This window comes from Sparus aurata, chromosome 11, assembly GCF_900880675.1.
Source record: "Sparus aurata chromosome 11, fSpaAur1.1, whole genome shotgun sequence".
Taxonomy (NCBI): Eukaryota; Metazoa; Chordata; class Actinopteri; order Spariformes; family Sparidae; genus Sparus; species Sparus aurata.
The window spans coordinates 28202144-28218492 of NC_044197.1; the positions used below are offsets into that span (position 1 = coordinate 28202144).

General features: G+C 40.4%; 1 long non-coding RNA gene across 1 annotated transcript in view; it reads left to right on the forward strand.

Moving 5' to 3' along the window:
• Positions 1–13400, forward strand: part of LOC115591337 (uncharacterized) — a 22642-nt gene extending 9242 nt beyond the window's left edge. Inside the window, exon 2 of the long non-coding RNA XR_003985940.1 lies at positions 11654–13400. This is a non-coding gene — a long non-coding RNA (uncharacterized LOC115591337). The remainder of the gene's footprint in view (positions 1–11653) is intronic.
• The last annotated feature ends 2949 nt before the right edge of the window (positions 13401–16349 follow it).

Consider the following 16349-nt stretch of genomic DNA (forward strand, 5'->3'; position numbering starts at 1 on the left):
TAAACATGTAATGTGAATGTGATATGACAAGTTTGGTGGAAATGCTTAGTAGTTTATGAAATGTACAAATCCGATCGTATCTATGTTCTGCAGAAACTTCAACTGCATACATTTTATCCTGGCAACTGGGATGATTGTAAATCCACACATTTAATTTTTGTCGTCATGAAGGACTTAAGTGCATTCAGTTAGTTTCTGCAGGACACACCTGAGTCACCATCTCTACCAGTAATGAAAACTCTGACAAATGTGCTGCAGCTCCGTGAAAGAGTTTCATAGTTGTAATTTGCATCCTGTGCAGGAAAAGCTGCTTTATTTTCTAGTTTTACTGCACCTCAACACCAGTACAAATTTCTGGCCACTTCCAGTAAGTTGCTGTCTGCTTCTTTGCCCGTCATTTGCAAACCACCCTGTTTTTCTGAACCTGGTGGTAAAAATCTGAGTGCAGAGTAATGCATATGGCCCGGCGCCCCGGCTCCTTTCTTCCTCTCCTCTCCTCTCAGCTCGGATCGACACACGCTCTTCTCCTGCGCTCGAGGTTGAGGGTGGTTAGATTAGTCTAAGAGCTGAGAGCAGCCAAGTCTCACAAACAGGATTTAGCATGTTGTCTCACAGTGGCAGCCCTGCCTGGGATCACATGGTACTGATGAGCCCTGGGGCATAACATGCTTATGGCAGATACACTGCGATTTACAGAGACAGGAGAAGTGCAGAGTACACCAACTTAACATGTGTGCATTTGTTAACAGTGCACAAAGTTGAGATGTTGGCATCTTTAAATGAGTCAACAATGTTGTGAGGCTTTACCTCTGCGCTGTGTATAAATCTCTTAATGCACATTACAGGCTTTTCAGAGTTGCCGGCTGATTAGCCCTCTCAAGACGATTTTTGCCATCCTTAAAATATTTTTTTTTCTACACACAGTGCATTTTTCTCCTCGCAAGGTACCAAACCGCCTTTCCTTGCAAAAAAATATATATGCACTAGCACTAATTTTTTAAGCAGAGGAATCACCCCACTGGTTTCTGCTGAAGTGAGATTTGGCTGCAGAGACCGCGGTGGTTCCAGAAATTCAAACCTCATACCATTCCAGGCTGGGCTTATCCTAAGCTTGTTAGTATGTGTGATGCCGGGACCGATAGGGACCTCTACATTACCATAACGCTGCTGAATTAACTATGATCTTCCACTGCACCGGGAGAAAAACTGGCCCACAGAAGTTTTGCAATATGCTGTGCAGGATATTATGATAACATGCTATAATAAATGTTTATAATCTACTTAGTGGAGGACCAGGGTTCAAATATGTTTCTATATTAGACTTATTAATGCTCCCACAGATTTTCTGTTCCACCGAGTGAAATATGCACACTTTGCCAGAAACGGGAAAATAAAAGGTCTCAGAGGGATGATTAATTAAAGTGGAGATTGAGCAGTGATACATCACACGACAGAGAGAAGTGCTGCAGTTGAAGTGTGGTTAAACACTGCATCAAACTAAACCACCAGGACGGTCACCATCTCTGGTACTGTTTCTGAGAATTAGGGGCTTGACCTACCGGAGGAGTTCATATTCTACTGTTTCAGATAAATTCCACATCATGAGTTGTTTTAAAGCTTAAATATATAGGGTCAATATTCATACTTTTGGCTGTTTTGAGGTATATATAATTAAAACAATTAACTGAGTTTTTGTATTTCTGCTTTAAAAAGACATTTGGATAATCATAAAGGGTTGATCAAATATGCTGAAAACATACTTCAGCATTTAAATCAAATGAAATGCAAAGAATATTACAAAAACATTTTAAATGTCTGGTCGAGGTGGGGTTGCGATGGCTGAGTCACACCTCAGTTGTTCTCATCAAACAGGACACAAACGGGGCTTTATTAACACCTTGACTTACAATTTTCCTTTTTTCCTCTTTAATGTTGGAAAATTCTACACTTTTTTAGCAGCCTTGTGTGAAGTCTGTTATTACCAACTCATTTATGAATCTGTTGTGTAATATATAAATCCAGGACTTTGTGATCAAATGGAAATATTCTACATGGTGAAGTTGTCTGCTGTGAGTTTTGTCTCTTTTTTTGAAAGGAATTACAGTCAAAATATGAGTGTAGTGAGTTACAGTTACACTCAGTGGATTATTCACATGATATCATCATATGCACATTATAAACATGATATCAATATTTCCTTTTTCTACATCACGGTTAATGTCAGTATTGGTATATCGTGACACCCCTACTCTTGGGCTCCATTTAATACACATTCACTAGAAATGTTGCCTGATTCATGGTATTTTTTGGAAACACCTTGACAACAATTGTTGGTTTGAACAATGTTTGTGCAACACAATTGCCAGAATACATATTAGCAAAGTGCGTTAATATGTAGGTTAAAACTTTACGTTTTCTTTGTTTTGCTTTTCTTTTTGTTCAGTTTTCTATTTTTCTTCATCACAATGCTGTACTTATACTCAAGTTAGGTTTAGGCACAATTACCACTTGGTAAGTATTAGAAAAATATGTTTTGGGACTATCTGAAAGCAATTGTTCAACATATTGGTAAAAGTGCTTGTTGGTTTTTTTGGTGTGAGTTAGTTGAGACCAGTCTCACGATACCCAGCTCACCATTCAACATGTTATGTCTCTTTTATTTTTCTCCTTTAGCTCTGGCTGTTCTCCAAGCTCCACTGCTTCTGGTCTTTCTTATTTGACAATACATCAAAGACTTTTTGCAAATTGATAACACCGTACTCTTTTCTTGCATTGTTTGGGTTACCTGTGAACTGTCGTAGAAGCAGAATCCCTCATACTCCAACAATGGCTATCTGCCCCATATTCCACAGATGGCTGAAGGAGCTTGGAAAGATGAATTATGTAGAAGACCTTTAATAAAAAAGTCAATAAGAAAAGTATCGTCATAAACATAAACAAGTGTTCAATAACCCAGCAGAAGTTAACAGACTCGTACATTTTATGTGCTTGATAGGATGTGATAAGATGTTGGGTTTCTGATATATTATAAATTATATTTTTCCTTTTTGTTTGTTGCTTGGTCTACTACAATTGTTGCATATATATTTGAATTCTTGTGCTTTGTACATTACTTAATCGTGCCTCTGTGTTTAGTCAGTGCTGCCATTATTTTGTACTGTACGCTGTACCTGTCCTTTTAAAAACACGATGAACAGACTTTATAAAGTTTTTTTTTGTTTAATCCCTACAACAATTAAAGTGAAAAAATTAAAACTTGGTTTTCATGACAGTTTCTCTCCAGGTGCTCTACAGATACTGGCAGGTGGATTTCTTAAGAAGGAGCATAATGGGAATGAATAGGAAAAAGTATATTTACCAAAATGTCCAATGACTACTGTAAACCGAAATGGGTGCTCCAACAGTCGCCAAGATAAAATGTTGGCAGTTATGTTAATAATGATTCTGCAAGCCACAGATACGTCCAAATTTGTTGGTGTCATATTGACATGTCTACAAAACGTGTCATATCAAGTTCACATTACATTTGTATTACCTGACTTTCTTGTCTGGAGGTAAAGGGAACAGTGTTGGAGTTACTGGCGACAAGGCTTTAAGCGTGACACCACTGGATATTTGAGCCCTTTGGACAATTTCCAACTGTGTTTGTGTCGACCAAAACAGGTATTTAAAGCCAAAACATAATGTTTTCCTAACCGTGACCAAGTGGTCTTTGTGCCTATACCAAAAGAGAGCATGAACACAGCATTGTGTCAAGAGAGGAATAGAAAGTTGAACCCAAAAAAATTTAACGATCACTGGTGGATCAAAGGTGCAGGGGGGCAATGGCCCCGCTTGGTGCCCCCATGTTTGAAAAGTAACCTGTTGGTTGCACCTATGGTAGATAAAACATGATCAAGTGCCCACTGGGTTGCTCCTTCCGATGGACAAAATGTGGTAAAGTACCCTCTGTTCACTACAAATATACCCCCCCCCCCCCCCCCCCCCCTTAATTGTGGTGCCCTTTTATTTTTCACCCCTGCCCCTAAAACATCCTGAATCCACCACTGGTAAAGATGCAACAAAAAAGTGTAAAGTTTTAACTTATGTGTGGTTTTGTGGAAACATACTTGGGTTGCCCAAACTCTTGCAGTGTAGCATCACAGAACAGAACTTCACTGTTCTGACTGTATATAAATTAATAATCAATCACTGCAGCAGCTGAAAGTCCTCCTCTGACCTGTGCTGTTAATCTGACTGCCGGGTGACTGTTACTGTAGAAATAGCATGAGGCCTGTACACATTCGAGACGTATTAGACGACACACTCCTAAAGTATCCTTATTATACCGCTCGTCTTATTTTGATAAACAGTAATTTGGTGTCATGGAGGACAGTGCTGAGTGAATGGGACTTGTCTGTCTATCTGCCTCTCTGCCATTCACACCATTTGTCTGTCGGGTTAAGACTCTCCTCTCTCCCTCTCTCTTTCTCCGTGTTGACACATATACATATCACACACCGGGATTAGCATGACGGTGACTGTAACAAACCTCTCTTTTGAAAAAAAAAAAAAAGAGAAAGAGAGAAAAGGGGGGAAAAAGCACCCTATTCTATAGTGGAGGTGCCCAGCCAGAAAATAGCATACTTAGACAACAATGGCGTGGTAAGTACCTTAGCAAGGATCAGCGCTGGCAGAGTGAAACACATTACAAAACAATGGCTGACTGCCTGCCTGCTTGGCTGCTTGGATGGCTGTCAGGAGCTTGCAGGGCTGCCATGAGCTGCCATGCTGTTATTTGTCAGGGGAAGAGAAAAGGAGACAGAGACACACATCATCATCTCGCTCCTCATCGCCCGTAACGGCGAGTCTAATCCCGCCTGCAGACGGATCTCCCATGATCCCCCTCTGCAAAGTGTGGCGTGTGATGTTGTTCCACTACATGACAACAACATGGACGTGGATGCAGAGATGACAGGAGGGGATGTAAAAAGTGGCAGTTTGATGCGGTTTGGTCTTTGCATTGTTGAGTTTAAAGAGAGCTTTAAAAACAGATACAGTGAGGTAACGCTCGCAAGTACAAGGAAATAGATGAGGGCTGGGCAATGTATAGGACATATATCGTTATTGTGATGTCAGACTAATTACTGTCTTAGATTTTGGATTCTGTGATATGACATAACTGTTCTTTTGCTGGTTTTTAAACGCTGCATTACAGTTAATCGGTGTCATTTTCTGAACTTAACAGACTGTATTACTTGTTTTAATACCTAGAACCTAAAACATTAGGTTTTTGATTGTATTCTTTTGCCCGGACGTAGCATCTTTGAGGTGCCTTTGAGGAGATTTCAAAATATCGAGATATACATCGCGTATCGTGACATAAACACTGCAATATTTTTAAGACAATACTGCCAATCAGCTGTAAAATAGATGATTTTAGATCATCACTACAGCATTAAGTCGGTTAATCTGCAAAAATTTTGATGAATTGTTAAACTATTTTTTAACAATGCATATATATTTATGTTGTGACACTTTCTGGTTATAGCTTCTTAAAAGTGAAGATTCGAGGCTATCTTTGAGTTTTGTATTGTTGGTCAGAGTTTTCTAGATGTCCCCTTGGTCTAGGGTTGCAGCAGTATACCAGTTTCAAGATATACAGCTTGATGGTTATCATAACGTGCACATTTGCTCACCGAAGGTATTGAATTTGACTCATATCTGTGTTTACCTTATTTCAAGTTTAACGTCTGTCAGGACCTAATATTGTGTGAAATTATAACAAAGCGTTTGCTTAACCGAAAAACACCCTCCGCTTTCATTCCCTTATGGACCATTGTAACTGATAATGAAAGTAATAATCAGAATAGTTTAATATCGTGATATTTTCTGAAATCATATCGTTAAAAACCTACGTTGAATGGACCTTTTTCACACTAAACAATCCATCAACTCATTGATATATGAAAATATTCCCGAGTTGTAGCCCGAATACATACATAAAATAAGAGTAAAATATATATTCATACGAATGACGGAAACAGTCACACTAATGGCAGATTTTAGTGGGTTTTGAGGACAGAATTGGATAAAATAGAAACCGCTTTAATCACGCTGTAACAAAAAAAGATTAACAATCCAAAACAAATTAAAAAGCACAATCCTAATTTTTTTTTATATAAAAATGACAAATAATCCTGCTGTTGAATTATGCTAAAATAACACAGAGATTATCCAGCAATTATAAACCTCCATATCATGCGTTCAAAATTACACATTTACATTCCAATATTTTGATAGGATCTAAATCAGGAAGTCAAATATATTCCAGTTTTATTATTGGGCCAATAATGAGCAGAGATTGTTTAATGCAAGTTAAAAGAGGAAAAGGGCTTCTGTAAGTAGAGGGGGGAGGAGGAGGAGGTGTGTGTGGGGGGGGGAGAGGGGCGTTACTAATGATATAAGAGAAAATGTTGGAGCATCTCCTGGAAATCTGGCAGAAATCCTAATGTCGCTCCTGTCCCCCTTTTAATGCAAACCAAATGAGCCGGCACTGTAATAAGAAGCTTCCCAGAATTAGTTTCCGTTTGCAGAAAATTGCGAGAAAAAAAAAAAAAAAAAAAGACCCTGGTACTTTTATCTATGAATTTCACTCCAGCATAAGCGGGGGGGAAAAAAAGAGAGAAAAAAAAGGCAGACCCTCCTCCGACATTATTTGGATGACGTTCCATCAGTAGCAGCAGCAAGAAATAACATTGTGCAAATTCTATGCATGTTAATGATAAATAGGAATCCACCTGCTCACAGATAAAATGAGTTTAATTTCCCCCCACCCACGCCCATGTGCCTGCCTGGCCTTTTAGAAATTACTTATGCACAGCTATTATTAAAATAGGGCCAGAGCAAATGAGAAAGAAGCGCTATCTCTGCAGAGAGTGGCTGGGTTTAGACTGCTGCTACTGCTGCTGCTGCTGCTGCTGCCAGGACTCTCTGCTTCACACAGTCAGCGTTTCTTCCTCACACACATGCACGTGCACAAACACAGACACACACACACACACACACAGACTGATGCTTGTGCACACACGCCACACCTCCTTCTCAGCTCTCGTGGCAGCTCTGACCCTGTGTTTACTGAATTAACCCAAATCCTTTTTTAGGGGGAGAGTTTTTGAAGTGTAATGGAATTTGCAAGCTTTGTGAGAACATCTATTTGTGCGTGTGCGTCTGTCTGTGTATGCTAATATGAGGATGCGCGCGTGTGCTCCGGCGTGCATTTGTACACTCGGACGTGCCTGCTTGTTTTGTATCTGAGTGTAATTTTGTTGTTGGAGGGAAATTTCCTTCGGTGTGTACAATGTGCTTGTCCCTGCATCTTCAGAGGAGCTGAGGATGTAACAATTGAATGCTGAAGGCTCGGGAAATATCAGTCATAAGTGACTAGAATATTTATCTATGCATGGCTAAATAGGGAGGGGGGGGGGGGAAAGCAAAATTGGGAAATGCAGGGAGAGAACATAGGCCGGGTGTAGAAAGAGTAAAAAAAAAAAAAAGAGGTCAGAGCAGGCGTGTTGTTGTACACTGGGTTCTATATATGCTCTGCCACCTCTGCTCCATTAGCAAATCAACAGATTCCTCTCATCTCTCACTTTGGCCTTGAACACTTCCAGAACATTCAGCCTTTTTATCCACGCCAGCTGAAGTATGTTCTGATTGCTCTCTCTCCAACCTGAACTCCCGCCTCTCTCTATTGCTCTGATTCAATAATGAGTGTGAGAAAAAAAACAAAAAAAACAACATCCACACTGGAACTCATTAGGTGCAAATAGAAAAGAAAAGAAAAAAACCTAAATTGTAACTGAAATTGAATACTCGAAGGTGACATCCTGACATTGTGTGAAATTAAAAACTGCCTGGCAGACAGAAGAGAGCGTTCACCTGCCGGCACAGGGCCGTGTTGCAGAAACAATGTTTTCAGCTTTGCGCATTTTATATTGAAAAAAAAAAACAAAAAACAAAAAAACAGCCGCGTGTAGGCAAGAATGCTGAGCGCTGAATGCCTCAAACGAAATGAAAGAAATAAAAGACACCATTATGCCATTAGGCTGCGAGGAGTAACTCCGAGGATACGCAGAACAATGATGTTTGCATTTTGTCTTGGGGCGTCCTGCTGTGTGCGTGCTTTCTAATGACTGCTCACTGGGAGGAAAACGGCCCAGCGGGGGGTGTTGGGGCTCTAATAAATAAGGGTTCACTCTCCACTTCGCGCACTCTCAGGGCAGCAATTATGTCAAAACAGTGTTTATGGTTGTAACAGTAAAGAATATTTTCTGTCCGGTGAAAACGTTTCCTCCTGTGCTTGACAGGTTTTCCTTTCTGCTCGAAGGCTGAAGTTGAAAATTACGGTGCCGCTTTGTGATGATGTCACCACGCAATGTTTCTAAATGATACGCTATAGTTTACAAATACTGTGGTTATTATTATTACAGAGCGTGAGCGAACAAAAACCCTGGAGACGTACTATTGTGTTGACACGCTTCACTGTATGATGCCTGCAGCGTGTAGTTAAAGAAGGAATGCTGTTTATTCTGTATGTTCACTGGTAATGTTAGGATCGGTATTTCACCGCGTAGCAACCTACAGCGGATTTAATGCAGGAGCGGTTGCAAATCTTTTTTTACTTTACATTAGAGGTCTTAAAAAACATATTTGTGGTTGCTATAAACGGATGATGACATCTGTGGGTGTAAAGAGGCAATAGCCAGGTGTTTGGGGGAACAGCAACATTTAAAGGGCCTCTATGTCACAGTGGATTCAATTTATTATCACTTTTTTGATTGTAGCGTGATGCGAAAAATGACTAACATTAGTTTAGAAATAGGTAAAATAATGACTGGCTTCTAACAGAACACTCCAGTTCCACGGAACCCGTTTAAAACTGGGGTAAGAGGAGAGGAAAATAAAAACTAGGCACAAAATATAAATCATTATTTACAATTTAAAGGTCCTTTTTATGAGAAACGCTCATTCCCCACTCGAGAAAAATACATTGAGGTGGCAGCGGAGCCAACCAACATCCCTCAAAGTATTTGTTCAAGTCGTGTACAAGTTGAATCTACTTACCTTACAAACAGGACCTTTGCAACAAAGAGTAACCTGTTAACTGACGGAAAACGAGCGTCATCTCGTCCGCCTACAACTGTATGAATGGACAAGGTTAAAACATATTCAAGCAGAAACTCGAAAATCTTATCAAATTCACCACAGTCCCTCCAAAAGGAATGCCCACGGGTCACACAAAATAAATAGGAAAAATGCAAAAATAAATAAAGTTATGTAAAATAGCTACAACTGAATGTTAATATGATACTGTTGATCAAAACAACTACAAGCAAAGGATGGACGTTTTAAGGCATTTCTGATTATTGGTTTTTAAGGAGATGCTGGGTTTTGTTCCAGGAGTCAGAGGCACTAAAATCTACAAGCATTCTTTTCAAGTTCAGACTTAAATCGTGGAAACGGAAGCAAGAGCCAACAGGTCTGATGAAGTCCACCTGCTCTGACTGATCATTTGAGCAAGGGCGTTATTGATAAAGAGACACCTGTAGCACGTCTTTCTTTTAGAGAAGACCACCCAGCCTCATCGTACGGTATACAATGACAGGTGCCGTCTACAGCAGCCCAGAATGGACCAACCCAAACAAACAAACAAAAAAAACCCACCGGCTCTTGAGAAGGCCTTTGTTTTTCACACTTTTAGCATCCACTATATGTTCTCCTGGACTTTTCAGTGGAGGGCTATTCAGTTGGTTGTAATCTGCAACCTCGTCACTAGATGCCACTTTAAATCCTACACACTGTACCTTTAAAGACTGACTGTCTGTGTTCAGATTGCCGTCAGGTTGTTCAAAAAAACAACACATTTCTGTAAAAAAAATACTGAGTGCCTCCTTCTCCTGGACACGTCACAGTGTCAGTGTCCAACAACATGACCATGTGAACCAAGTGTGCACGGTGGATTATAAAGCACCTATGCTTTTAACACAGTTTTTTCCTTTCCCTCAGAGTAACAACGTCCATCAACACAGACAGGACGATACGTGACATTAGTCTTTCATTTAGTCTATAATGGAAAGGTGAAAGCAGATAGAAAAGGTGCCAGACTGCCAGCGTGACAGAATCTGCAGTCAGCCTTCATATTCCCGACAAAATGTCACGCCCAGTGGCAGACAAAACAGAGGCTTACACAGAACCAATCTAAACAGGGATGGTGTCATTAATATATAGGCATTACATTTTGCAATCAACATTTCTAACCATCTTACCAAAAAAAACACCAAAGCCTGCTGACATCTGGTGCAATGTGAGTATATACAATCAGGATCTACTCCTGGGTCATTTGAACTTGCAGGTTCTTATCACCTCCACCCACCCCCAGTAAGGACTCCATGAACTGCAGCGTATTTTTCCATCTATCTTGGTCAGTCCGTGTTGAGTTTGAAAGGGAGAATTAAAGTTAAACCGCTGTCGGTGTCTTCTGTGTGGTCTGAGCTGAATCAGCTGCCGGATTTGTACTGCACATGTGCAACGCTCAGAAGAGATGAGAAAAACGCAAGATGTCTCTTTGCAACTGATCAGCTCCGGACATAATGTGTGTTTAATTCAGAATTGTATTGATTATGACTTTTTAAAAGATCTTCTGGATGTAGCTGTGTGATCTGCAGCTTTCTACTGCTTTAACACACTGATTTTGGTGTGAAAGTGGTTTCACTATTTAAGAAAAAAAAATAGTCTATTGTCAGTTTAAGTAACATTTTGAATGCAGGATGTTTAATTTTTATGTTAAAGTATTAGCTTTTTTTATATTTACGGTGGGTTTTTGGCCCTTTTACCTCAGTAAAGGATCTGAATACTTCCTCCACCACTGTTGTTTTATAAATTATGACAGAGAAAGAGATGTTGCTTTGATTTTTGTAAATTGTGGATGAACCCTGGGCTCTGTGTGCGCGGGGATTGTCTTCAAAAGGATGTCATCTGAACGCATTCACTTTTTTTAAAATGCGAAGGAAAAACAAATCCGTTTTGAGCAAGTCTGTTGTCACATAAACGTTGCCTAAAACTGAAACTGCGCTCTGTTTTATGTACTGTGACCACGAACGTATCCAGACTGAGCTGACACCAGGGGGCTGAACACACTTGCATGCATACTTTCCAGCTTTACAGAATGGTATTCCAACCTTTACCTAAGTAAAGGATCTAAAATACTTCCTCCATCACTGGATGAGCTGATGCCCAAAAACCTCCTTCAGAACAGTTCCGGATGACTACAGAAATTATTTTAAAAACGTGTCTCCCCGTGGAAGAAGTTCGAGTCTCCGTGCCGTATTGTGACAGCGCTGAGACGAGGGCCAGTGACAGCGGCAGGGTGAGAGTCTGATTGAATGGCAGCAGAGGACCGTACATCTTTAAATTCCTCATTATCCACTAACACACAGGCACCCACGTCTGCTCCTATTCCATTACTTACTCCTCCGTATTGTCATGCTCCGGGAATTCAATGTAGTGCCTTTTATTGTAGAAAATGAAAAATGTCATTTTCCTCTTCTCTCTCTCTCTCCCCCTCTCCTAACACTAATTTAAAATGTCTCATCTCCTTCTGCGTGTTCAACAGTCTGATTGCCTCAGTGCTGAAGAAAGAGGCCTAAGAGGAGGAATCCCCTCTCTTTGTGAAAAGGAGTCCAGGTGGGAGCCGAGGACGAGGACGAGGAGAATAGGGCGGGATGATTCACGGAGGTGAGAATCTGCAGCTTCATCAGAGTCGGTCAAGCAGGACAGCTGCTGCTGCTGACCCCCCGAACTAGTGCAGAGACCCGCACCTCCGACGACTCAAGGTCTCCTTATTCGTTTCCCTCCAGCAGTCACAGCGCTCTCCCTGCCTCTGTCGCTCTTTCTTTTCTTTCTCCACCACTTTTTCACTCTCAGCTTATTGCAGGGTCAGGACTTAACCTCCCAGAGAAATAAAGTCCTTCAGGCCTGCAGAAAAGGACAGTGAGGAGGTGCATCTGTGCCTGGAATATAGTATACGTGAACACGTGTTTATGCTCGTCCACGAGTGGGTTAAAACCTTATCCAAACGAGTGAATGAAGGATAACTTTGCCCTTCTTCACAAGGCGAAGAAACAGCAACGGACACTAACATGGCTGGTCTGTCGTCTGAAAAGCGGGCGATTAAAACCGCTCAGAAAAATCATTAGTACCCATCAGACACACCAACATCATCGAAGATCTAGCAGCACCAAAAGCCAGGCGTCACTTGTTTCTTAGCCAAAAAGCTGCACTCGAACACAGCACAAAGACTATAGCTGATGGCTGATGTACAAGAAGAAATGCACTCCATACCACAAGGCGCCGTTTGTCACTCAAAAAGGGAAAGACTCCAGACTGTGGATACACATGTGGTTGTTATGGTAAAGCAGCGTCTGCCTGACAAATTTTGCACCATTCTCGCTAAAAAAAAAAGCCACATTTAATCAAAAACATATCTGATACAAAGTTGGAAATGGCACTGGTGAACAGGTGGAATCCATTGATTCATTAAAGAGAAGCCACAAGGGCAGCAAGGGCAGCTTTCAGTCAAGACACTGGCAAGCAGAAGGAGCACGTAGGCAAATCCGTGAATAAAGATCTACAAAAATACATAGAAGAAATAATAATAAAGTACTACAGAAGCACTGGGGACACAGGCGGGAACATGAGGAACACAGCAGACACAGGACTGACGCAGGGAAAACAGAACAGACAAACTGACAAAGAAAAACGTAACACACAGGCTTAAATAGACGGGGACTAGTTGACAAATGAATAGGAAAAAAGGGGGGAAAAGGACAAAGAGAGGAAGTGAACAGCAAAACATGACACATGAGAAGAGAACAACAAAATAAAACAGGAAATACCTAAACCATCTCACCAATGGGCCCCGTCACAGATCCTGCTCGTTCAGTCGGCTGGGAAATTGGCAAACTAGATCCAGCGGACACAACGGTGGCCAAAGGCTGACCATCAGCCCGGTGTGTCGGGACCCTGAAAGACATCAAGCAACAGCATGGTCACCAATCTGATACAGGGTCAGTATCCACTGTTGTACTGACAGACTACAGAGCAGCTTCTTTTCTCCGTCTGAGAGACTCCTGAACTCATCCTCTGCACCCTAACCTAAAAACTTGTGAGTTTTATTTTATAGAATGTATATATTATTCAATTATCTATTCATTAAATTTACATTTTGGAACTACAACTAAAATCCTAATCGTATGATAATCGTGCAATTGATCTTGAATCTTAAACAACCATCCCTGTTCTGTATTGTGTATTTTCAGCATTTGATTCTGACAGGAAATTATAAAATGTTCCCATCGGTTAAGCTGTTGGCAGTTTCTTTTTGTCTTTCTTGCTTTTCTTTGTCTCACATGGTTGTGAACTGAATTTGTGTAAACTCTGTGTCCTGTTGGTCGGACAGGAAAAGTACATTCAAAATGACACATTTGGTCCTGGGTAATTGTGATGAGCATTTTTTCCGTCCTCTGACATTTTACTGACAAAACATTCATTAATTAATCGGGAAAATAATTATTATTTGTAGCTCTGGTGGACTTTTTTTTTTTTCTATCTATGTCTCATTACGTTCCAAACCTCATGCTCCTTGGTTCACCATACACGATTTAAACATTTCTCCTTATTATATTGTGTTGTGATTTTTCAACTTACAGAATAATACAGTTCTTCTGCTGTTATTGTTGTAATACACCAACACCTCAATACTGCCGTTCTTGTTGCACCGAAAAGTTAAGAGAAAAGCTATCATGAGCCGGTGTGGTGTGTGGACGTAAAAACTGGTTTCAGACCTGGACAGGGGCCAGGAATACATTAAGGAGTGTTTTAAACACTTTTTAAAAATACCATTTAATTTCACTGATTTCAGGTCCACAGTGAGATACGTTCCAAGAAGACAGATTTTCTAGCAGCAGCCCTGCTAATAAGATGCTGCATCTTTATTAAAGCCACCACAATGAGCCAGACTGTCTGCTACAGATTCACTCACAGGTGGTTTAAAACATACATTTACGAACGATACAATTAGTTACTTAAACAAAGGCAGTCAGCTCCATCAGTATGGACAAGAAAGAGACTACTGAGTTCTGTCCTCTCTCCTAAAATCCACTGCTGGTGTCCAGACACAGTGCACCACTGCCCTCCAGTGGAGAGCCGCAGAACTGCAGATCTGAAGCCTCTCCAGGGTGGTGTTTCTGCACTTTTAAACATTTAGGTGCTTTCACTCATGGGTCGGAGAAGGCAGATTTTTCTCAGAGGCAGAGGAGAGTCAATGTCTCTCTTAGGACCATTGTAAAAAACTGACATTCTAAATACGGCGGTAAAATAAATCTCATTGACTCTGAGGCACACAGCACGTTAAAACAGCCTCTGAATCTACAGAGCTGGTTCTTTTTTGTGTTACCATGAATATCAAACTGGAGCAAAATACCAGTTGCTCAGTTTGGTGACAGTGACAACCTCAGTGTGAACAGTGAGTTCACAATGTTTACTGTCAGTATTACGAATATACAGGACTGGGGAGTGGTGGAATACTTATAACGAGATTAAGTAATTAGGATACAAAAAAAGGTAATTGCATTCCAATAACGCTACATTAAAAAAAAAAAGACTGGTATTGTGAGAAACTGAATACACACGTGTAATCTTACAGAAGACACATTCATTATTAAAATGAGATTAAAAGTAATCTTATTGATTTTTCTTTTCTCTTGTCTTTATTTGCAATGTGTTTGACATTGAGGTAATCCACAGAAAGGGATAGTAATTAAGTTGCATTACTTACTAATATTGTGATACTTGGATAGTGACTACAATTTTTAAAGACGTAATTAGTAATTGTATCATGATACATTTCTTAAAGTACCCCTCTAAACCCTGTGAATATCTATACGAATACTAAAAGGATGTCCAACCGAAGAAAGCTGCATCACCTGTGCTTTGTTGTCTGTGTTGAAATAAATGAGCAACTGCTAAGGACACAGCGACAACAGTTTTACTTTTTCAAAAGATGAACAATAGCAGATTTTTACCGATATCTGACATGCTGATATTTTCCAAATCATTTAAGCCGATTTTGAGATTCCCATACTGATATATGCAGATGTGTTTTCCACCTAATTTCACGTACAATGCTTCTAAATCTACACATTCGCTGGGTGAAATAAGAAAATGACTTTGTCAACGGCTCACAATGCTGACACACAATTAAAGCGCCATCAGGCCAATGTCAACATTTCATTTTTAGACCTTTATCAGCTGATCTACTTAGCACTCTGGAGTAAACCCTCATTACATAGTGTAATGGCTGTAGAAACAAGACATCATCTGCGTATAGATTGTTTCCCTATAGACATCACTCTCACAATGCTCTTCAGCCTGCCCACTGGGCTCCATTTGTCCCATTTAAAATGTAGGCAGCATTACGGCACAAAGAAAGAACCTCTGCCACTGAGCGACCAAAACAGGAAGAGCCATTGTTTTCCCTGGTCACTGTACTCAGGTGATTGTAGAAATAATACTAATTGTGGAAGTTCTGATGAAGGCGGCAGTGAAGTTGAAGAAGGAACTGACAGATACGGAGGTAAAACAAGAATGAAGACGCGGCCATTCGCTCGATCGAGGGCGCTGGTGTTGTGTCACAGTTGGTTCCCTTACTGATTTGTGCTTACCGCCAGGACATGAGACGGTCCAAAACTGGCATTCTTTCTACCAGACCATTACGCAACAAAACCTGCCTGATTATTAAAACAACCAGGTGTTTTACTCTGCCTGTTCATGGCACTCAGATCAAGGTTTGTAGGTCAACTTGGGATTCTTACCATTGTTTTTTCCTTTAGACAATAAATGATGCAATCGGCATGTTGCTAATGCTGTGTTTCCGCCAGTGGCGCTAACAGTAATAACATGGGGAAACTGTGAGGGGGTAAAGCTTAAAAGTTTAATTCACCTTGATTCATTATTTGAGTATATATCAAATGTCTGAATAACTCTAAATCATTTCTTATTTGAATAGTTTGTTTAATTGATGAAATTGCATTTGTCGAGTGTCTAATAAATACACAAGAAGATACATATAAAACGCCTATGAACTCTAGTGCATTTAAATGTGTTTATGTGTGTGTGTGTGCGTGTGCAGCCACAAACCGCACCGTGTTCAGGCCCACAAAACTCAGAGGCGATGGACACAATTATTATTACCATCATGAGATTATGTCAGATTTCAGGTGTTTTTTTTCTACTTTCTATTTCAGATGAAT